This window comes from Zootermopsis nevadensis, unplaced genomic scaffold (genome assembly GCF_977971745.1).
Source record: "Zootermopsis nevadensis isolate Lab colony 2312 unplaced genomic scaffold, Znev_1.0 Znev_ptg000017l, whole genome shotgun sequence".
Classification (NCBI taxonomy): Eukaryota; Metazoa; Arthropoda; class Insecta; order Blattodea; family Termopsidae; genus Zootermopsis; species Zootermopsis nevadensis.
The window spans coordinates 5,089,110-5,114,808 of NW_028259149.1; the positions used below are offsets into that span (position 1 = coordinate 5,089,110).

General features: G+C 39.0%; 2 protein-coding genes across 4 annotated transcripts in view; one reads left to right on the forward strand and one right to left on the reverse strand.

The window, feature by feature from the left end:
* Positions 1-25,699, reverse strand: part of LOC110829882 (uncharacterized) — a 196,097-nt gene that overhangs the window by 31,881 nt on the left and 138,517 nt on the right. The gene's annotated exons all lie outside the window — the stretch shown is intronic.
* LOC110829875 (uncharacterized) overlaps positions 1-25,699 on the forward strand; it is a 147,108-nt gene that overhangs the window by 25,124 nt on the left and 96,285 nt on the right. Inside the window, exon 3 of the mRNA XM_087350172.1 lies at positions 2,892-7,387. The gene's annotated coding sequence lies outside the window, so the exon portion shown is untranslated. The remainder of the gene's footprint in view (positions 1-2,891; positions 7,388-25,699) is intronic.

A 25,699-nucleotide genomic window follows, 5' to 3' on the forward strand; every position in this document is an offset into this window, starting at 1 on the left:
TCAGGTGGCACTTCAGGAATTCGGTCCAAATCAAATTTTCTTTCTCAATATTCGCAGCCTTTTCCAAACAGCAGTTTTTATGGCAAATATTTGAAATGAAATAAACAGTGTATGTTGCGAGGCATCTGGAACCATGTGGACAGTGGCGGATCTAACCAGATATGTGAATTGTGTTATTCAGAAATATCAGTGATTCGCTTAAAAAAGTACAAAGAAAAAACTACTATGCAGATAAACTCAAATAATAAAGTGTTACTACTTTATTTCCAGTTCCCAGCCAATATCGCCGCTGTTCTATTTGGGGGGGGGGGCCCACAACCCCTACTTTACAGGAAGGACACATCCTACAACGCGAATACTTAATAACTTATACAAAAAGAATCTTGTGACTTGAGCCTGTAATACAGTGGCCGTGTGCCAACGTTTCAGAGGAACATACCGCCTCCATCATCGGTGCTTACTTTAGTCCTGATAATAAATTGAACAACATAAAAGATAATCTATTTTCACATCGCTATGAAAACATCAAATCTTCTTTATGATTGATGGTTCAGACTGACGTCAAGACGCACAGTTACTAAGCAACACTCTTACAGCCAAGATACAAGTCGAGATTTTTATTTACAACAAAAATTAATATCGATTTGAGATTACGTGTTTAGTTTATGATACCACTCACAAAAAAGTGACGATATCCAATTTCCATCAGATGTTACCATGCACTTGGCGAGTCTAGGAAGAAGTACACACGACACATTTATAATTACACCATCTAGCAATGAATCCCTTTCTGTGTATTCCAACTCCGTAATGTCGAACTTTAAAACCTTCGTTATGTTCGTAAGTGCTGACATATAAAGAATATTTCATATGCAATTTCCATGTAATGTTTCTTATGTGTCCATACAAAATTTTGCATGATAAAATCATTCTTCTGGGTCTTGGCGCCGTGTAGACTCGTCGGTAGATAGCAACGTTTCAGAGAAATATACTGTCTCCATCTTCAGTGCTGAAGTGTCAATGCTGGTAAGTGGAAAGATTAGTAAGAGACTAGAGGAAGGAAAAGTTGAGGGAATGGACCAATCAGAGACGAGAAATAATGGGGACAAAGATCTGGGTAAATACGGAAACTTTGGCATCTGCCTATGAGTTTACACGGAGCTGAAACACAGAGAAACAGTGTCATAATTTTCTTTATCGTTAAAACTTCAAATCTCAAAGTTCCGAAAATCTACCTGCAACGATTCATTAATTATCGCTGTCAAACCGAAAAGTAAATATAGTTGTCCCTCGGTCGTCATGCTATTGTTATACAATTCACCAAAAATTATTTTATTAGCAGCATTTTGTTTATCTACTTAACATTACGTAACGTTAGTGTCGTTCGCACCTCACAAATTCGCATGACAGCCATATTGATATTATGATTCGTATTATTATTAGTGGCAGTCAGTTATGAAGTATAAAAGGTAAACTAGCCTGTAGTGACATCATGTTCATGTCAAGTTTTATGAAGATCCGTCAATTTGTCCAAACGTCATTATGACACACCTATTACGGCATAAACTTATTTGTGGTTATAAAATAATGCTATTAAAGGCTGAATGATGAATATCTGATCACAAATTATCATCAGAATTACACAAGACCTGCTAACTAATGTAAGGCATAAAAAGAAGTCTAGGGTGAGATAAAAGTTATGCTGCAGATGGGAAGACCTCGTGAAGTTGGAGGAAAAACATAAAACTCAACGTATTATGCAAATATATCTTATAACTACGTCCACAGATGCTCTGAATGAATGAGTTCACAACAGACCTTCATAAAGTGTAAATTAAAACACAATATGCATTTCTGTGAGATATGTCCTTTTAGTACTAAACTAACTGTATTGCCTGTTAGTAAGGTAAGTGTAAATTCCGGGGGTACACGGACGTCCAGTGAGACAGATCGACTTCACTTCTCGACAACACAGTCTACAGTGTTCTTGCAGCCCACTAATTTTACAGTAAACTGTTTCTCGAACAGTCGATAGTCTCTGCTGTTGAATAAATCCTCAACTTTAAAGCAAACATTTAGCTTATTACCGAGTTATCAAGAGCCCGTCACTGGATCTTAACCCAAAATATTTCATCCCAGGGCACGAGGTCATTCTAAGACACACCTTATCGTTCAATCCACACCAAATCAATTTTCTGTCTGAGAGTCTAAATAAAATAGCTGTTTGTGCCGGTATCGTTCATAATACTGTAATAAGCGGTAATCGATGGAAGGAAAAAATGTGACCGCTCCTATAAGTTCCTGCATCAAGGCTCTTTTCCTTAAAAGCATTTTGAATCCTTGATCAAATTCCTGTTGGGATTTCGCGAGAGCGGGTCTGTTCAGAAAGACGAAAGCAAACATTTCAACCGGAATTTCACTTAAGAAAAATAAATGATTTCTTCGAGTAAACAAATCGCAAGACTTTTAAGCTTTCAATTATCGTAAGTAGTTTCTTGGGTTATTTAACTAGAGACAAGTCCGTTCAGAGCGTAGGCCTATAGCAGACATCAGTCGCAAACCCCGGGTGCGAGGTTTCATTCACACGGACGGGAATTCCAATACAAAATTTGTCTGTCTTTCCAATTGCGTTCTTCCTATCATTTCGGCCTGGCATTTGTCAGGTCAGATGAGGCTTACAATGCATAAAGCGATTATGTTGGTCACTGTCTTGTAGCTAGGCAACCATATCCGATGTAATGAATAAAACGACAGGCCTACATTTGAAAGTTGCAAGACTTACACCACGCGGAACCATAGCAATAAATAGCATAAAATACGTGTGATTACAGCCTTTCGGTATTACAGCTTAAATTTAAAGAAAGTGACAATAATTCTGCTTGTGTTCACAGGCAGAGACGACGTAACCACGGCTCGCCGCAGACCAGCAACGGCCACCAGACCAGTGGACTAATAGCTAAGTGCAGAATACTATACACCAACTCCTGTGAAAACCAACATCCAGTGAAGTGTTACTTATTATGGTTTTGTAAAGAACTCACCTTCATGATCTGTTTAAAACCACATTTTTATCATATTATATGAATCAATTCCCCCTTTTTGTCACTGATGATGACCTCTTGAGGTCGAAAAGCGTTTAGCACTAGTATCATTCATAGTGTAAACAGTTTGTTTGTATGCTTATTTTTATATTAACTAGAGCAGAGCGCTCCTTTCGGAGTTCCTCGGGGAGTTGCTCAAGTTTTTAAAACGCAACCAACCCACCCTCGGAGGAGGGTTGGTTGCGTTTTAAAATCTTGAGTAAGACACTAAACTAACCCCCCTTCGGGGGGGGGGGTTAGTTTAGTGTCTTACTCAAGTCATTTGTTTACTCGGAATTGTTGTGTTGGTACAACAATGCCGAGTAAACAAATATAACGTAACTTTGTTTGATAACGTCATTTTTTGATAGACGACAAATCACGAATTTTTGTAGTAGACTAGGGCAGAACGCTGCTTTCGGAGCTCCTCGGAGGGGCTGGTCAAGTTTTTAAAAAGCAACCAACCCCTTCGGGGGGGGGGGGTTGCGTTTTAAAATCTTGTGTAAGAAACTAAACTAAACCCCCCGAATGGAGGGTTAAAACACTTGACGTTTTAAAATCTTAAGTAAGACACTAAACTCGGCATTGTTGTGGAACACAACAATGCCGAGTTAGTTTATAGTTGATATTGTTGATGACGTCATTTTTTGACGACAAATTGGTTGACGACAACGACTAATCACGAATTTTTATAGTAAAAAGAAAAGAAAGATTAAGTGGTTAATGCGCCCCGTTGTTATTTCTACTCTTTATAAAATTTATTAAAGATACGCGCAGAAAGAAAACTGAAAAAGCTAACCGCGTAATATGCTCAAGCTGCATGGACCTCTGACATGTCACATGAATCACAAACACAGGGTGTACCAGATATAAGTACACATACATTCAGTTCATGAAATAAAGGCAGTTAAATAAAGTAACTACTACATACTTCAGAATTGGAACTTCGTGAATTAGCGTATATTCGAAGGTGTTCAAAATGTTCCGTAAACAAACACATGGAGATTCAAAACACGTTTAATATTCTGTGTTATGATGTGTATGCATTATTTTTGTTAGACACTGTACATAAATTAATGGCGCATGATCTGTGCAGCATTTTGTGTCAATAAACAAGTGCATCGAATTTTAAACAAAAATACATTTTCAAGATCTTTGGATGCAGTAAATTATGAGCTGGTTTTAATGTTACGAGGAATGTCACTTGATTATACGCGGGCGGATTACGACGGAAGGGACACGTCTGTTAGCCATAACAGCTGGTACCTGTCGAGACTCGAGCCAAGTACTTCTTGGCTGAGGGCAAAGTGGTGTGCTCAGTAGACTCTAGGCCAGTGCCAGATCCAACATATTAAAACCAAATTACGTCGGGTAGAGAGATTGTATGTCTGGACTGAGAACTTCGACTCAAGATTCGACAAAATCACGGAAGTTTGAAGTAGAAATTTAATTTGTGCCAGACATGAAGGACGTCTGTTCCCTGAAGGGCATTAATTCCTTTTTTATTTTGCTTTCTTGTACCTGCATTCCTTCTTTATTTCATTACCTGCTCAGAGCTTTTCTATCTTTCTGCATGATCAAGTTCGCGTCTCTTAATCCCATGAGACTATCCTCATCTTAGTCGGTGTCCCTTTTATAACATTACTCAATAATATAAACATAATTTAACACATTTCTGCACACAAGGAAGCCATTCCACGTGTAGGAAGTTTGTTTCTGTGCAAATATTTACAAAATTGTTTTATTTTTCCAGCCCTAAAGATGGAGGCAACATGTTCCTCCGAAACGCCAGTATGTTGCTACGAGTCTACACGGAGTTACAGCTTAGAAGACAAAGAGAATTCTATGGCGATTGCCCTCATGATAGAAGCACCTCTGAAACTGTGGTCAATTTCTACCAGAACATAAGTCACCTTGTTCAGTGTTTTCTGTTCCGCTGAATAAAACAAATGAGAAAAGTGCCTTTACAGACTTTGTCTCCCATCCCCCTGCAGTGCAACATATTCATCTTGGATATTCATTTTGGAACAAGCGTAAGTTCTCGAGGGTTGATTATTTTTGGAGGGGGTTCCAGGATTAATTGCACGCGATAGGGGGTCGCCTGTTCTAATGTAGATGGAAGCAGAAGAACCGCTAAGGTAAACATTAAGACAAGGAGAACGGATGTGATTTCAGAATTGAGACAGAGGGAGAGAAAGAAGCAGGTAACGGAAATACCGCGCAGAGAGAAATAAAGACTGCTGTAGGGAGGGCAGCCTAGGTACAAGGGAAGCTGTAGTAGATCCTGGCGCTCGTGTAAGCTTCCAACTAGTACACATACACCAGCAGAACGATCGATGGGCACAGAATTCGCGAGAACCCGGTAAAATCCGACGCCATTCGTGATTCTGGCTGCGAGGTATATAGCATCACCCCTGCACTCGGCTGGAACTCGCTTGCCTCTCAGTCCAACCCTGGTCGCGCGACGGGACGGCCTTTAAACATTTACCCTCCGTCCCCCGGGTCTGGCATCAAACACCACCCTCCGTCGTCATCGCCGCGGTGTCGCTCCTTCGACGGCCGAAGAACTTTAGTCGGTGGCCCCGATCGTCGGATTTCAGGAGCGGGACAAGAAAATTGCAACTGGGTCAACCTGGCGTTGGGTTCGTTACTACCACTACCATTTCTTGTTTTAATAGAGACCTCCGCTTCCAGCAAGGGCAAGGGTAGGGGATTATGGAACTGAGTTCCTGTGCAAGTAAACAAGAAGACAGTTAAGGACAGTGTACAGTGAAAACTCAGTTGTGGTTGACGTGTCTGAACACCGCCGTGTTATTACAGTGAGAACCGCACTGGCTGACCTGAACCATAAATGATGTTGAAAGGTGTATCAAAACTGTGACAACGATATTGATTAGAACTATCGCAACATCCGGTCCTTGCAAACAGATCAAAAGAATCTTTCGAATTCCGTGCTCTTCTTTTTGTAATTTTCTTCGATTATCAAATCAGAGATACGAACATGAAATTACTGAAACTGGGTAGTAATGCCAACTCTTGCGTGTCAATATAACACAATTAATAATAGCCGTAGCAACAAATGCGGAACACGCAAATTCCAAATAACACATTCCTGTTGTTGATTTAACTCCGTTGCTATGTTTCTTCATTGTCTATTTATTTCATGATATTTTAAGAAATTATCTAAAGTAAGAGAAGTGAAAACAAAACATTACATGTAGAATGGAGATGTATGAAAATCAGATTAAAGAACACCGTAATAAAAAATTTCCTCGCACATATTTATTAGTGAGGGAGAGTTCGACGTGCGCAGTGTCAGGTAAATGTCGAGTGAGCTCGATCTGAGTTCAGCGACTTTTTACGCCAATAGCAGCAAACAGCTTCATTGGTAGTATCGCACAAAACCGTGGGTGTTCAATTAAAGTGTAAAAGTCGATCAAACGGAAATACAGCGCAAAATTTCGGCCGTCGATGCGTTACAGTAGGCGTGGATAAAAGGCACGCGATATTCACATTCCATTAGGTATAGGTCAAATAGCTCCGAATTTTTACGTGCACATAAAACAATAAAGCATTAATTATGTCTTAGTTTTATTGTTATCAGTTTTTCTTAATTTTCTTTTGGAATATAACCATAAATAAGTTCGTTTAAATTATTTTAACACCAGTTAAAATTTACTTTATTCAACCTATTTTAGATGTGAAAGAATTGCATTATGAAATAAGATATTTTAAGTTCCTACGTTATAATTTAAATGACCCAATTGGGTGCTTTGTTATAGCAACTTTAAAGTAATAAAGTCACAGGAAGAGCTTTGGAACAATTATAAATCTATTGTATTACAATTAAGACTTCTGACTTCACAAAGTAGATATTACAAACATGCCAGATTCAAGTGTCAGTGTAGAATTCTACAAACAGTGACAACCGACGGCTTTATGTGCGCGGTAATAAACACAGAAATATAAACTCACGGATCACCACGACACACTCCGGACATGTCTACCACGAACTGTCTCCTCGTTAACTCTAATAGATGACCGATGTCAGTGGGCAGTGGACAGTGGACGTGCAGTGGAAGCCAACTCAAACAAGAGGCTCATGAAGACACTTCAGCTTGGCTTCGTTACGTTCTTGCAGACTAGTTGCAGTCTTACGCTGCGAATTCTCAACAAGTGAAGTAACCATGGTAATGATGCGGATAAACGTGATTTTTGCGTGAGAGGCTGTGGACTTACTCATCGCCAAAGACGAAGGGGGCAGCACCGCAGCTACGGGCATAGTTCGGGCACGTCACTTCCTGAAGGTAAGTGTAATGTCTTTGAGAATAAACCGATGACAAACTATTATATTTTCGCCCGTTCTTATAAATGTTTATACGTATTTAACCTTCTGAAGCCTATAAGTACCACCTGCTTTTAACAGTCAATATAAATACATTTTTATTTACGTTTCGTATGATTGTCAGTAGCAGACCAAGACTCCTTGATGCAGAGAAACTGTTCGTTTCCCTTAAATTATTTTCACACCGAGAAAGGCCATACATTTTTCGAGCTAAGATGGCTATTACTGGATCCCAATATGTAGACTACTGCACGCAGGAGTGCTGTCTCCATCCTCAGAGCGACGAGTCACTTATCGCCCTGATGATGGAGACAGGAAGCACCTCTGAAACGTCGGTAAACTTCTAACAGACTACACGGCGCAACACCCCAGAAGACAGCCATCTTAAGATAAATTTGATTTATCATAAAATAGGTAAGTCATTGGCAAATATTACGTATAATTTCCATACAGATTGACAACTCTATTTGGATCAGACATCGGATAAGGCCTGAAATAAAAAGGGTTTAAATTTAAAATAGGAATGTAAGAATTCTAACCCCTCTATTATATCTCTAATCCATCTTAATTCCATCGAAGAAGAAAGTGAATAAAAATTATAGGATCCGTGCAATCTGAAGGAGAATTAACACGTTTTATCCACATTGTGAAGGTAAATGGAAATGTCTCCCGTTGAACGTCTCTCTAACAACATCAGCGCCTCGAAACAGCAGCTGCTTCGCCAGTCTTCAATTAATTCCAAGAATCACTTGAGTAATTTATATTAATGAGCTGCAGTTTAAGCCCTGCTGAGTGGCGCGCTCTTCCGTATTTATGGAAAACAGTTATTAAAAGTATTAGCCCCTGACGTGGCATATTTTAGAGTTTCAAAGCATTAGACACTGTATTTATTAATGTCCAAAGCACTGCACGGTTATAGAACACGTCACTTCACAAATTTATCATTTCATGTTACACTGAATATGAAATTATCTTCAGCAAATCAAAATCTTTCACCCGGTCTTGTATTACTGTTTTCAATTTTCTTTAAAATGGATTCTTACTAGGAGGTGAACATTTTTCAAAGATTCAACGTCTTGCAAATTTTTAACATCGTACACGCTGACTTAGTATCGCTAATATACGACCCTCTTTGTAATTTAGCACGGATGACACGTAGTTAAAACGTTCCTAGAAGGGGAAGTTTACTTACAGATTTATGTTTTATTAAAAGACGCTGTCAGTGCGTAACACTTTAAAGCTTCGAATTACATAATAATTAATGAACGACGTATTAGGGGAGGAATGTAAAAAAGAAAACGGTCGTTGTTTTATCTAAGAACTTCTCCATTTGCCTGGCGAGACTTAGAGAAACCACGGAAGACCTCTGTCAGTCACCGGGTCGAGATTTCAACTCGGGACCTGTCGAATACGAAAGAGAAATGCTAACCACTCGGCTGTTACTTTTGATGTGAACGGGTGGTCTCCGATAAAATTATTTTTCTCACCGATCTTTACGAAAATCAGAAATCAGGGTCTACGCAATTGGATTTTGAGACGAACAGTCCCACGAGGCTCTGTTGAATATATATATATATATATATATAAAAACACACACATACACCAGTTTTTCGGGGAAAATACTGTCAGCATTTTCAGGACTGAAATGGTGATGCTGGAAAAAAGGGGTTAGAGGAAGATACCAATCACAGACGATGGATGAGAGGGAAAAGGTTCCGGCCGATAGGAAAACGTTGACATCTATCTCCAAGTCTACGTGGCTCCGAAAGCGAAAAGAAAAGTTTCATCCTCGCGGCTGCGGAAACCCCAGATCTCAGAAACTTCAGAAACAGAGTACACTGTGAAGAAGACAGACTGGGAGAAGGAATTCATTGCTTTTATTTAATTCTTCGCTTTCTGTCTGCGTATTTAAACCGTTCAACAGTTAGGGAAACCCAATTTCTATAAATGCGTCTTTTTCGTTAGGCGAAGATTTTTGACCCTTGACAAAAGGAGGAAGTATCTTATACGTCTCCCTCTTTGTCTAGGCCGTCACCTTAATATCACTAGATGTATTTTCTGCTAAAGGCCAAAACTTTGTTACCCTACGATGCATTTCCTGCATCAAATCAGAATTTCCCAAATGACATGAACCATATAACATCCACACACAATCTACAATCAGTTCATTTTTACCGCAAAATTTCCGAAGTTCTTGTTGTTTCTCAGTACGTTCTCTTACAACACAGTCGAAATTTAACTAAGCCTATAGGGTAAAGAGCTTTTTGAAAAACTAATAGTACATTTAGCTACTTAAATTCTCTCTTTTATGGAACCCCACGCTTATTAACGTGTTCACAAGACCCCGAAAACTGGTCCTTATCTTGAACCAGATAAATTACATCACAAACCTATTTAACTAAGATTAATTATCATCACCCTTCCATTTAAGCATGATTTATTTTTCAAAGCGATCCCTTCCCTCAGATTTTCCAACCAAAAAAGTTCGAATTTCCTATTCCCTTCATGCGCTCTACATGTCTCGCCCACCACATCTTGTTTCATTCGATCATCGTAATAATATTTAGTTAACATTACAAATTATACATTTAATCAGAATGTAATTTTGCCATTTTATACTGTCTTTTACTCTCTCATGAGCATTTGTTCAAACATTACGAACAAAGAAGTATTTCTCAATTTTCTGCATCAACGTGGCAGATGCTAATTACAATAAACAACCCAGTTTTACTATCCGGGCTATTATTCTCTTCTTTAGGAGCCAAACAGAACAACAGGCACTGCCTATCTTCTGACACATAAACACAGCGCACAATTTACATTTCGTCAACATGTTATGGAAACAAAATATGGCATATAGATTCCCCGTGCCTCATTAGCATATATAAACACGTCGCCTTTCAAATGTTCTCTTTGTATTTCCCAGCCGTGTTTCTTATTATGTCTAATAGTCTATCCCTTTTGTTAAATTCTCACTAGAAACCATCAAAGTTTCTTCCTGCGTCATTTAAACAGCAGCAGAATTTAGAAAGGCGATAAACGTTAACGGCAGTCACACAGGCATCGTGAGTTCTATAATACGAAAATTAAAATACGTATAGGCCAGGCCTGCCAACACCAAATTTAACACTCCGCAATATAACGGCGTCGCCAATTGCGAAAAGACCTAAATAATTCGCTTGTTCGCTGTTCTACTTCAATAAAATTTAGCAATAATAAACATTTCATTTTTTCGCACATTATCATTCAAAATTAAGAAACCTTGCATCGAATGGCTCCAATGTATTTCCCACTATCGATTCGCTTTGTCTTCATGTTGATATTGTTGAAGATAGTGAGTTACAACGTAATAAGATGGAGTGTTGTCCAATACGTTATACTCACACTGTTTTGCCTTAAGTCGTTAAGTTAGTGGTTATAATATTAACATTTGAAATTTCATCGGGGGATAGCTTAATCACTATTTTAATGCAACAATTACCGACAAAAATTAATAATTCACACTGTTATTGAGAGTTAAGCTGACTTATGGAAATCGATAAACAACTTAAAATTATCCAGACTATCTTTGGTGCAAGGAATAACAAAAAATATTTGTGGAAACGTTTATAAATCATATATAATAATTACGATAAATGTATTATTAGAATTAAAGTAACAAACGCTAATTAAAGATTTGTGCGTGCAGAACATAGGCCTAATGACATCTCTACAAAAATATCAGCAGAATTCTCAATTGTTAATGAGGGGAAATTCGTCAAATGTTTGCATTTCTTAGCAACCTTTTCTGAACAAAAGCTTGTTACGAGCATTATCATCCGACATATGTTGTTGAATGTAGTTCCTGTAATCTTAACTGCCGATAAAAACAAATTTGTTCCTTGCGCCATCTTCACCAGGAACCCAACCCAGGACTGATTTTTGGGTTGCGGTCGCTGTTTCTGTAATATCCTCGTTAAAACAAACAACTCGGATCTTAACTACTTCCTCCTGTCGTGCTCAATTTCCAAGATACAGAAATCACTCTCGCTGGGTTTCTAACCCAGGACACTTTGTCAGAGTTTTGCTCTTGATAAAACCTCCTCCTAGTCTCAGGAAATAATCATGAAAACCTTTTGGTACAAACCGATACATCCGTTCTTCAGCTATAATCAAAGACACACACAAGTTCGATGTTGCATACTCGAAAAGATGCCAAGCACATTAAAATCAGCTCACGTCGCGCTATTTAAATTAATTGTATTTCCATGTTTTTACACAAATCTTTGTTAAGTGCCCTTTATGCATCAAGATTTTAAGAGAGAGGCGGGGGGAAATCGAAATTTACTAAATTTCTTATGTTTGGCGGCACAAAGGATTACAATTCTAAAACGCCGTACATCTCACTTCATCTGGACAAACGAAGCGTTGCGAGTCAAAGATTTTTCTTACTAGCAGAACAGAACAAGACATTAAACGAGCATGCAATTTCAACACTTCGAGCGAGTAATAAATTAGACAGTAACTCACTAGGATCCAGAATTAATTAGATCGACACCTCGTTTAGTAGAACACTAATCGGTAGGTTACATCACCGTTAGAAAAGATTAATCGGGCATTCCAAGAATTGGACGTATACCCACTGAGCAGAACGTATAATACACCCCAGAACAATTAAATTACATCCATTTTTCAACGCATTTTACTCTGTACTCCATCACAGAATTCTCTTTATAATCTGACGTAGACAACGCTGGTGTTGTCGATTATGGGGAAAGTAAGGAGAAGAAGTCTTATGTGACGTTGTGCCATGTAGTCCGCTAAAATTCAATTACGTTTAGGAGGTGCTTACTGCTTCCATCATCAGGGCGAAAACATCAATGTTATGACATCACCCTGATGATGGTATCACTAAGCACCACCGAATCGCATGTTAGTTTGTGCCTGATTACACAACGCAAATCCCCAGAACAAATTCAACTTCATATTTAAAATTCCTGAATGCTGACTGCAGAATATGTGTAAATGAATAAAGCGAGGGGGAAATGAGGTGAAGAGGAAGGAATGAGAAAGGATGAGAAACAAACAAAGGATACACCGTAAGTCATTTCTATCTTGTTACAGATTGTTTAATGACTTACAATTCTCAACACCGTGCCGATGACTCCATCCCATCCGTTTTCAGATTTCCTTCGGTACAAAGTCAAGTACGCTTATCACTGCTTGTCACTCTGTCCTTTTGCACGACTGATCCCTTTTGTCAAGGGACAATGCCCTTTGTGCGTGTGTGTGTGTACCTTCGCCTTTGACCGCGTGTCACTGGCCTACTCTCTGTGAGCCCGCGTTCGCATGAGCTCCAGGGTGTGTGACGTCACTGTAACAGACCTGGACGCTAGCTCCCGGCAAACCACACAGCGTGCTATTATAGTACGTAGTTACAGCAGAAGTTCGCACATAATATACTAGAGCTGTCCCTTCCTTTTCATCTACTTCATGTTTTCCTGCTAGAAACCAAACAACGTGGTTCATTACTTTAACACTGCAGATACATTGCGGGTAAACTCATATTCCCCGAAAAAAAATTATATATATCCGCCTTGACGGTGGGATATGTTTAATTTCACTTCAAATAGTGTGTGATGACACTATGTACCAATTCACTCGATTACCTGAAAGCAATTATACGTGCACAAATTTTTATTATAAAACAATTACATCGCCCTGATGATGGAGGCAGCATGGATCCCTGAAACGTTGAAGGACATCTACCAGACTACAAGGCGCAACAACCCAGAAGACAGCGATCTTCAGATTCACCGCCGTGATAACCTAAAATCTGGTATCTGGCGCCAAAACCCAAAATAACATTATAATCCTCATTGCATGAAAACCTCATATTTCAAAAATTCAGCTGCCATATTTAGTGTCGGTCAGTATAGTAATCGTGAGACCGGAAGAAAGAAGTGAGGACGTAGTCATGAGCCTACTGACTGCATTGTACCGTATGAGGAAAATCACGAAAATCCTTTCTACAACAGGCAGTCTGAAGTTTTAATACATTTAGTATATTTATGTGGGCGGACGTTAGAGATGAATAATGTATTACATATTTAAAAGGTACCCTGTAAAGTTAATCTAACTTTATAATTAACGTGCGTTCTGGATACTTAGAATTTAACCTCACTATGTATTTAAATGGATTACAAATTTAGGAAGTTTCGGTTGATTGTCCAGTGCAAACTGGGCGTCCGGGAAGCGAATTACTTCAGAAGTAACCGTCATAACAATGCGACTGTAACAAAGAAATTCATAACGACATTACAAAAAAAAGATTGTGCGTCAAAACTGTTTGTTAAACTTCAGCTGGGGCGGAGGAAAAAGGTCAGGAGACCGTAGAAATGTAATAAAACATTCTGTTGAAGTTTTTCACAGACTGGCGTGTCAGTAAAGTGTGGAATAAGCATACGGCCAGCTGTCACAGGCACCTCTCAATCCAGAGTTGTCAAAGTTTTTTCTCGGGTCTAGAATACTCTTGCCCGTTGGACCCAAAGGGCAATAAACTTATCCTGGCACTGTTTAAAAACAACAACTAATAGTTGGTTTTTGATATCCTTAACAACACTTATTCAGAAATGGCCAGTTATCACAGCATGTTTGAATATAAATTTCAATGAAATGTGCACAAATTAATGTACAGTAAAGTAAAGTAAAGTTTGTCCCACTATACGCCATGTAGGCGTTTGGGGTGAGTGGAGGTAGAGCTCCTCTCTTCCTTGACCTCGGCACTAGGTGGGGGTGAGTGGTCAGCATCACCCCCAGGAAAGGACCCCGGTACCCATTGTAAAGGAGGCTGGGTGGGCCCCAGAGTCGGTCTGGACGCAGAGGCTAGAGGAAAAATCCTCTGCCCCCGTCGGGGATCGAACCCCGGCCGTCCAGCCCGTAGCTACTGACTGAGCTATCCCGGCTCATAATTAATGTACAGTTACATACTATTTTAAATTTGCTCCTGTAACAGCTTGTAGATATCCAACATAATTTCTACCTGAAAAACATTTTTTTTTTCGGTAGGATTTTAAAGTCATTAGCATGCGTGGCGCTTATTCGTAAAGCAAAAGACGAGATAAAAATCAAGGTTTTTCAGACACTTTTAAGTGAATAAAATAACGAGCTTGTAGTTAGCAAATTCGCTTGCCTTAATGCGTGTGATCTCGGGCTTTATGTGACCCGCGTGCCGTCTGTTCGATCAATCTGTGTTAAGTAGTTAGATAAAAGAATCTGAGATCTCTGAGGAACTCTGTATGGCATTAAGAAGGTTAGACGGGGGAAACAAGAAATAGAAAAAAAAAGTTTCTGCAGTGCCAATTCATAAGCAACGAATCACATTTGAAGCCACCCGGGTCCACGCCACTGATAGGATTTCGGCGAAACTTGATACTTGAAGTCAGCGCTAAAAGGTGTCTAGCAAATTCAAATCTGATTAGAATCTTTCCAATGTAAGCCCTGCACAAAACTGAAACAGAATTGTACAAATTTTCTGGAAAAAAAAAAAACAGCCTAAAAAGTTGGTAAACGCCATGAAAGTGTGAATTACAAAACATATTAAAGTTGTGGTGAATACTCGTGACACATAAAAAATATTTATCTGTTGCTCCGTTATATTAACATAAATAAGCTTATTTGGCCATGTAACAAAATAGCACCAGAGCTATACAGAATTCAAAACAGCAAATAACTCATTTGGAAAATGTTCTTATTCACTGCAGTATTGTTTGACTTTCAGAACAAAGCGCCTGTAGCGATGCATTAATTTTCCTTCGCCACATGCCGTTATAATGAAGACAGACTGGAAAAGGAAGTGACGATGCTATTTTGTTTCGTAATGTGATGGCGAAGGCCTCTTTTGTTCAGGGCAGCTTTTAATTGTTTACATTCCTTCTCCTGCCCACTAACAATCGACTATTTAACACAACTGACTCCATTTTCTGTTTTACAATTTTCCATTCTTAGAATTCTTTTGTACAAGCATCTAAATCGTCCTTCTCTGAATTTATTCTCTAAAAAAAATACAATTCTCATCTGACATTTTATGTTGAAAACCGTTCTGTCTATAGAAAGTCATATATTTTTATTATTTGAGTCAGTATCTTATATAAAACTTGGTCATTCTCATGCTAAAACGGCTAACACGGTTAACATAAACGCTCCAACCCTTAAGTGTATAAATAGATTGTATTGGAATGCATAAATTCCAAGTACATTTACGTCAGCGTTTGTCAGATAACAAATGAAGCAAGAATTCCGGAGGATCTTAAAATGTTTGATTATCCCGTTATTTAACGACGCTACGTTAACTGTGGAGATTACGTTGGGTCGAATGGGAAAAAATTGACAGGACTAGATGACTCGGAACAGAATCTGTCCTGACCCCTTATAAGGCAAGATGCTATCCTAGTATTCGGATGCGAATACTGCAGAACACCACAATAAATTCTGTCTGTAAGAGTTCGAGCCGCTGGCCTTTTGAACAGAGATTAGAAACCTACACCTTATACGTAACCACGTACAACCCGATTTCAATTTTCTGGACCTCGCTATGAAATGACAGGCTAGAAGGAAACAAGAACAGATGGCTGATCCATTTGGTTATTTAAAACCGCCCTTTCAGGTGCATGGATTATACAGATGATGATAACGAACGAAGGAAAAACAGCGGTTTTCAAAAACGTTGGAGTAAAATATGCTTGTTGAAGTAACCACTCGTCTATTTCTCTAGAAATACCTTGAAAGCCAAATAAATCTTCAGTCAGGATTATCGATAACTCGGCTGAGACTCGAACAGGGTACCTGCCGAATAAAAATCTGTAACGTTACAACTTAAGTACCACACTAAGTAACTCGTCAGAAAAGAAAAGCAAATGAGGATTCAATATGCAAATCGCGCCCTGTATCCATACTTCCCGCACAGCGTCCAAGACTTTTTCCGGCGGAAACATTTTCATTTCCTCCGCTTAAGCGTTTTTTAACTGAAAATGTGTTCGCCAGAAAAAAAAATTAATCCGACGGTCAATTGCAGTTCAGGTAAAATGTAATTAAATTTTGTAAGCTCTTGTGCCGAGAGCGTCACTGCTCAATCGACAAACATTTACGTCAACAATTCGACAAAACTGGAGTTATGAAAACCTCGCAATAATACAAGATCGTACATATATAATGTTGCTTTGAATGAATTTGGCATAGCATATGATGTTTTACACAATTGTGTGAACGGAAGTATATGACAGGAAGTAGATGTCGTCTATACGGCCCAGTCAGGGCACGCTGCATGCCAACAATACGATTTTCATAAAATTAATAAATGGAGAAAATGAATCAAACAACCCATTAACGTGTTTTTTTATATATAAATTTAATAAATGAGTACTTGGAAAAGCTTTTGTGTACGTTTCTTACAGTTTTTTAATAAAGAAAACGTATTGCTACTTTCTTTGTTTCAGTCTTTTATCTATCGACTTTTGAATAATGTTCTTTTAAGTTTTAAAAATCACTACGTATGAAAGGCTGGATTTTCTTTCGTCTTTAGGTAAAAATTGAGGAAGCACCTAATCTGGTGGACTCGGTAAACCGAGCTATTCTCGGCATATGAACAGATAGGGACAGATTGAGTGCAGTTCAGTCTGCCGGATTCAACGGAATGGGTGTCTACTCCTTTTTACCTGAAGACGAAGGAAGATCCATGCTTCAAAACGTAGCCATTTTTTAAGGTTTCAAAAATTGACAAAAACTTGTTTTTGTGAAACGGATTTTAATCCTTTAAATAACGATTGTAACTGAACATGTACCACCCTCTTGAACAATCAGTAATTCTTGATTTTGTATTTATGGAATTAGTATGATTATTATTGTAAATATCCATTCTTTACTTAAATTGCTTAATTCAGCTGATCTTCGTAATGGTAACGTGTAATGTTTTCTTTGCGGTACGGACTGAATTATTAAATATTATTTAGAGAAGCTTTTGATTCAGAGGGTTTAATAACTGTGGCATACAGCGGATCACGTGTCATTGTTTTCGAGCTGTGTCCTTCAACAATCCTTCATTGTTATTAGGCAGTTACTTTTATCACATCTCAAAAGACACTAAAAACGCCTACTCATGCAGTTCGTAAAACTGTCACTAGAGGCGGTAAAATTATTATGGAATTTCTAGTCGTATAAGCCAAATTCTCTCAAGACTTACAAGAATATATGGTTCATTATCGGAATAATATGATCATAACAACCAGGTCAATCCACGCCTTTATCTTTCGAAAAAGACGAGAGAGGATGAAGAAGGCGTAACTTAAAAGAACAATTCCGTTCAGAACACGGGAAAAAAAAGAATTTAATGCGCCACATAAATCTGCCGAAATATTTTAAGCATAAATACCATTTTCTGTAATCTTCTCCAAACACGGATGATCTGTTATCGTTTACCGATAATTGTTCCGCTTGAACTGAAGTTTCCGAGCTCCATCTAAACGAATAAAGAAGATTATGCTACCTTCGGTGTGGGCCTTGAACCGAAAAATTAGCTTTCTTCCCTCACAAAGAATTGTGGATAAAATAGACGAAAAGAATTGCTAAGCGCTTTGCCCCCTCGTTCTCATCAAAATGGAATGCGCGCTCTTAGAATATTATAATGACGAAAGGGGAATAAACCACGGAAACTCACAGCCAAAACTGACAACTGTGAAAGAACTGAAGAATATTAATGATTGGTTTGTCTCTTAGCATACTTAATAAGAGGTAAAATACCGACGAGTCAACCCTCTAAAGCCGAAGAACATGAAGGTGCAATTCGTATCGTCACACCGACAGTTTCCACATGTCCTATCAAGAGCCAGATGAATTTAATCCACACCCTCCAACCTAACGTTCTAATATACACTTTAATATTATCCTCTCATGCACTATCAGGTCTTCCGAGTGGCCTATCCCATTCAAGAACCACAACCAAGTTTGGTACTCATTTTTCATCTCCCCATGAGTGCTGTATGCCCAGCCATTATCATCATCCTTGATTTTATCACCATAAAATATATTTTCGAACACAAATCAAGCTTGCAAACGTAAATGTGATAAAAGAAGATTATTATTAGGACCATTCATATCAGTCTGACAATATGTCGAGTCTTTTTTTTGTGAGAGTAGGCAACCTACGCGACAGGCGTCACTGTTGCGCAAGAATGGAAATGCTGGTCATTGATGAGACACACACACCCAGGATCCAGACGACACTTGGACGCATAATTTCCATAAATGTTTTCGAAAGCGAAATTCCATTGTGAACAATACTCACACGCCTGTGACTACGATTGAACTACGTACTTTCAGCATGAGCAGTGTCGTAAGGCACAGCCATTCAGCTGGGTGCGTCATTGCTGCAAATTACATGCACATTTTTGACACTTTGAGCCAAAAAAAGTGTTCTTTGACGACACTTTCTTGGTACGAGAAAATGTTTGACTGACCATACGCATTTAGTTTTTTATTGAACATTTTTTTATGTATCTGCCCGTCACAGGATCTTTGCTGTGGCAAACATTCCAATAATATAACTAAATTATTATTATTATTACTATTATTATTATATTAATAACATCATAAACTTTATGTTTATCATGACAGTATGAGTATCACATTCTGGTTCGTTATAATTACTGAAGTGTTTGCTATTGCATTAACGTCGCGACGCCCCGGCTTTAGCCACACCCGCGCCCGCCTCTAACTGCAACCCGTAAAGCATAGTCACCCCCCGCCCCACCTCCCACTCACTATACCGCCCGGCGCCTGGCGTCGCTCAGCGCCCCACATCGGCACTGAGCTAACCGTGCCATCAGTCATCGGCCTCTCGGTCCGAAATCAGTCACTCTCTAGCCACTCCGTCCACTTATCCACAGCCCCAATCCTGCAACCAGCTTTTTACCAGACACATCACTCAGTTTTACACAAAGCGAATGATTTTTCAGACGCATTCAATTCGCGTATCGCCTCTGTCACAATTTCCATGGCGTTCTGTTATGTACACTACGGGCAGGTTATCTTGGAGCCAAATGAGTAACGAGCGGGTTGGAGGGCAATGACGGAAGAAAGTTTCTGTATATACTAGTGTGGCAGAAAACATATGCCTTGAACCGATCCTCCATCTACACGGCCACAATAGCTAAAACCAACACAAGAAGGTTTAATTAAATGATTCGGCCAGCGACGACAGTGAGATAATTATTTAATAATAATAACATTATCAATCAATGTTATCTTGACACTCACTAGAGCCCCTGCTCTAGCGACACTGACGCGGCCGGACAGAACATGCGGCAACTAGGAAGGAAAATCTCAAGATAACGTGCGTATAGTATAGCTTCACGAATTAATAATCTCGGCACGAGATGGATGTATGAAATCAGATTTGAAGTTCCAACATATTACCTTAGGGACAAGGTCTGTCTCGGGTGCATGGAAGTACATACCCCATAAAGTGGTGAATAGATGGGATAATAATATAAGATAATACCAAAAACTCTTTGCCATTCTGCACACAACATCGAGTGTACCAGAAATAAAATATTAATGAGATGTAATCTTCGAAGTAATAAAATTCCAAAGATATTCTTTACGCCAAGCTAAGGGCGATGACGTCAACGGGGAAAACCATGAGCATAAGAAATGCAAGAATAGTATTGAAGGTAATTATTTCTACAATTTGAACCATAATCATCACGTTTCAAGGTCATCGTAACAATTTAATGAAAGACGCGGTAGACAAACAGGTATGAATGGGCTCGTAAATTGTTCATCGCTTACACTAAAGTATAAAGAACGCCAAGAACATCGTGGATAAAAAAGCTAAACATTTTGTGGTAGAAACGTGGAAGACGCGAAACAAGAAAGTGAGAAACGGAGCAACTTCCGAGTGAATTATAGCGGGCTAGAGAATTCTCATTTTACACGCGCGTAAATTAAATAATACAGCTCTATTATTCAGAATTTCTATAAACTTTTCGAGGCTCTATGTGTGTTTGAGGTATTATGTACAGGCCTGAAACAAGCGAATAAAAGTAATATACATTATTCATAGCCACACAATTCACATACCAGCTTGGAATTACTCTAAACAATCAAGAGCGAAGCTAAACAAACAAATTAATCCCGCATGGTTATAGAAATTGGACCACATTACAGAGTGACAAAGCTGGAATCCTAACCCCGCACTCACGTGTGTAATGAAAACCTCTCTTTCCCCCTTGAGCTGGACGCGTGTCAGTGCACCAGTAACCCTGTTCTTCGCAAGCGGACATCCCACCGTCCGGTTCACTCATTCACAAGCCAGCCTCCACACACTTCATTCCACTAATTTCAAAAGAAGTCAGTCGTTTTATCGCTGCTTACAGTTAAAATATTCATTCGCTATCTAAACAAAAAATTATAAAAATGGCTGTCTTATTATCTGAGTTTTCTCTCCTGATTGCTGTCAAAAACTAAATCAGTAACTAACTGAATAATTCTGTAACAAACTAACTAAATAATCAGGTAACTGGGTGACTATTTAACTAAATCACCAACCAACAGATTGACCGCCTAATTAACTAACTCGTTACTTAATTAGTGTAGAAAACTTAAATTGAAGCGCTCCTATATTTATTCTAAAACCCGTTAACTCGAGGTGTATGGTTGAATTTTGTGTTACTATTATAGCGAGGTATCAGTGAAACTCGACCAAACAGAATGCAAGCCACTCACTTCACATTCTAGGAGAGTCTGATTACCGGCAGAAATTCCGTACCTGACCCAGCACACCGGCGCCTGATTTGTATTCGGCCGGTCTCTGCCTCAAATCTCTGCTGGAGAACCTGCTATTCTGATTGAGGGGTTTCGTGGTTTATACGTGTGCTCGCAACTAAAAGTAGCAAACATGCGTCTGGTAGCTTCGCCACCGTCTCTCCTGTCCGCAAGCAACTACCAGAGACCCGATGAAAGGTTTTTCTTTTTATAAAATTCGATATTAAGGACAGTTACTAAAATTTGTCGACACATCGAAATCTTGCTAGGGTTTGACAACAATAAAATACACTTTACGTGAAGACACATATGTGTTTATGGGCACGGATTTCCCAGGCTAGCTTGGTTACCACGAATGCTACGATTAGCATGGTTAACTTTGGTTGATATGGCCGTCTGAGAAATCCCTTTACACCCACACACCTCCGACGTCAGTGGCGCCATTCGCAAAGTCAAAGGTCAAATTCTGGCGAGCGGGCCAGAATTGTTACGCCATGCGTACATTTCCTACTCTTTTCTATTTAGTAAATTGTGGTGATCTCAGAGATTTTTGAAACTACGTACGTAAGAATATGCTCCTATTTACACTTCTATAATTTATTATTTACGTATTTTGGTTTGCTAACACCTAATGATCAATATTATGCCACTATAATTTTCTTATACTCATTTGTTATAGCCTAATGTCTTATTTCACTATTAATTACCGAATTTGTTCTTCTGAATTCTGACAACGTGTAGCCTCACCGTCATGCCGTACGAATGTTCTGCCCCGATCTTCACAAAAGTGTCACAACTAAACAGCCGAACCTTAATTAAAATTGATTGCAATGTTGATTTAATTAATATATTTATTTCAATTGTACTTATGCAAGTCATGTTTATTTCTTAATGTGAGAAAGCCGAGAATAAATGTGTTAAATAATTTTTTGCAGATGAAAAGCACACTTAAGTAACGGAAGTACTAACCAACCTATTTCTTCATTTCAGGTAAGGCACGGTATAATTTATGATGTGAATCCAGGGCTATTCGGCGTAGACGGAACGAAGCAAGCGTTTAATTTAGGTAAGTAGACCGCCACCACCTGGCCCATTTAGGATTCATTGTAAAAGTATAAAAGTTTCACTTCAGATTCGCAGATATTTGTGTGAAATTCGCTACGTGCGGGCGACGTGGTGGCTATCTCTCGCACTTTCATTAGGGCGTTCGCATCCACAGCTTCGCTTGAGCGTGGAATTACTGATACACAAGAAGGTATATTTAATGAGTTCCCTTTACATTATAATCAGACTGTGGGCGGGAGGGACGGGTTGATTACAGTCTGAACTCATTCCGATGCAGGGTCCATATGGAATCCACGTGAGTTAAAACGAACTTGAATAAATTTCAAAGTAATTATTTAACAGCAGCATTGAAATGGTATGTCTTTACATCCCAACATATCAAGTCGTTTCCTTTGACTAGTCATCTAACATCCGACAGAAAAATTATCACGTACCTTATACGTCATTATATGATGCGTAATGTTCAATCGGAGCATATCAATTACTCAGTCAGTAAGGATGTGGTAGGAAAAAGGGTCGTGGTCTACTTTAAGGTATTATCCCAGCATTTGGTTTGGAGGTACGGAGGAGAAAGAAGCTCAGACAGTCTCCGGACCGAGACATAAACTTAGGACCATTAATAGTAAACTTTAGCTCCTAGATCTCACCATTCTTAAATTATATTTGTTACTGGTTCTATATTTGTAAAAAGAAAATACAGAATATGGCAACTTTAAGCTTAACATTTGAAGTCTTCACGGAGGTGAGTATGATTTTTTTAACTGGATTTTGGTGCCGTGTAGACTGCAGACTCGTCGGTAGATGGAGACAGTTCGTTCTTCAAAACCTTGGTATTTACAGACGACAAAGCCCTGAAGAATGTGATTACTTTATCTCTATTACAAAATTTACCACGCATATTATAGGACAAGTTTATACGGATGTTACATCACCAGATTTTTCCTTTACTTGCCAATGGCTAACTTATTTTTACGGTATTAGCTCAAATGTTTATTCCGTAGGCCTGCATATCAACAGATACTCGTTTAACAATATTCAGTTTAACACTTTCGGTTACCATAATACAGAACATAAGAAATACCCATTTAATTAAGGATAACACATTTTGGTATCCTCATCACGTAGTTCTGTGTAACATTACCCCTCTAAAGCCAAAGCTCGCCTACATAACTTTACATATAACTTTGGAATTTCGAGTTCATGTATTTGGTTGCTTATAGCTCGAGAACGGATCTACCGATTTACACTAAAATTTGCATACTTAGCTCCGATACTCTGGTTGTACGACGCCGCCAAAAGACGTCATATTTAGGGAAGATGAGCCTCTGATCAGCATTCAACAAAGCGCTGGACGACCGAAGACGAGCTCACTAAATGTTTCTTAACGCTGTCTGAGGAAATAATAGCTGTTAGCACTGAGATATACCCGAAGAAGATCTGAAGACCTATAGACTGTCAAACAGGTGGAATAGACACGTACCAATAGGCTATAAAGGGTTAATGAAAACAAGTGGATGTTCATATTCTGGATTATAACGCCTGGGTTTCACAGAAATTTCGGGTAAACATACTGCCTCCATCTTCAGGAACTTTAGTAGATTAAACATAATTTGCGAACTTAATTATTCTTGAACAAATGTCAAGATCCTCATAAATTTGATAGGATTTGAATTTACCACGGCATTGGGTACGACGTTCGCTGTCTTCATTTGAGTTCACGAACATCTTCAAGGTTAGAAATTAACATTCCTTCACATATCATTATTGCTGCACCGCCTATAGATGGGTAATCAGATATCGTAATTTAGCGATAAGTCGATAACTCGGAGAATAAAACTTTCAGCAGTTGACTTCTGATCCATATAAAGGAATATAAAATGCCTTAATGGGTTTACTGGTGTTAAAACTCTTGCAGCTGAGCGCTAAGTACCTGCCACTCTGTGTCCTCAAGCTGTTTGAACGAAGGATTTAACCTCCTTTTACAGCCAAAATCAGCTTAAACTCTGCATTACGCGCAGAATATTAGCTAATCCTTTATTCTTTTTCTTTCATCAGAAAATATAACAGGGGAAAAATGTAACAAAAGCTTCAACATACACGAAAGACTAAATCCAATTTATGAGCGCAATAAAGGACCTAAGTACAGCCCATAGCTCCATCCTTCTGGTACCTACCGAACTCTCGAATGCTCTGTATTAAAACTTCTTAACATTCGGTAGGTATCGCCATGTAGCCTGTTAAAAGTTTATCAACGTTTCAGAAGCCCTTGCAATGAGTCGCCCTGATGATGGAAGCAGCGAGATGCCGAAAGCAAACCTCCTTGACAAAAATAAACCAGCAAGGGGTCTCAGGCCTTTATGTGCAACGACTGTGACAAACTGACAAAAAGCGTCGAAACGCAGATATAAGACGCTATATGAAGCGAAGCTAAGCCTCGGTACGCTAATTGACACAACGCAAAGACGACGCCATTATTGTATACATGATAAGAGACGCATGGACACTAAGTAGGAAGACCGACGCAGAGCGTCATGACTACAAGACGCCATATTTGTGACAGATGGACGTCACGATGCCACTGAAAGCGACACACCAAGGTCACGTGAGTTACCACGGTCGCCTTGGTCGCCACAGGCAGCAATAGTCGTCAGGTCTTAATGGTCGCCCAGACATGTAGCATTATAAGTCCTGGGACGGAGAGACAGTTTACTGCGAGGCCCAGTGTCACACAATTAGACAAAAGAAATCGGACAAATATCGAAACCTCTGAAGGATTCCAACCAAGAACCTAAAAGTTAAGTAGCACATGCCGTCGGTTCATTATTCTAGAGTTAATAACTCATTACAATGTTCATTCCGATTTTCCAGTCCTCCCTGGTTAAACAGTCAAGTCACAACAAGAAATGTAATTTTAGCGTCTCTTCACTGTTTAAACGTCTCAGTAAGATCATAATTTTAATTAGAGTCACAACGTCGTGAGTCGAATTAGATTTTAAGTTGCTAAACATCCGGTTAGTGTTAGTGGTGTTTACCCCGAGGAGTTGAGTCCGCGTCGTCTGGGAGGAGCTAATTGAGCTGTAATTATGACCGCGAAGCTCAGCTCTCTTGGACGGCGTCTCTCATAAGCCTACAGGCGATACTGTCTCTTCTGCTCTCAGCTTGACAGAACTGCAAAACCTTACTGCCTAATATCACACAGTAGGAAAAATTCTGAGTTTCTGATTTTGCAAAATTATCGCGGCATCAAGAAATGAAGACTGTATTATATTAATATATAATATTATTTAGTGGCAAGAAAACTGCATAACACTCGTTCCACTACTTTTTCGTAAGTTAATTAACATTTTCTCTTAAATGTATTTGGTACAGAAAAGAGTCATCAAATTATATATTTTTTACGCTTTTTTAACAA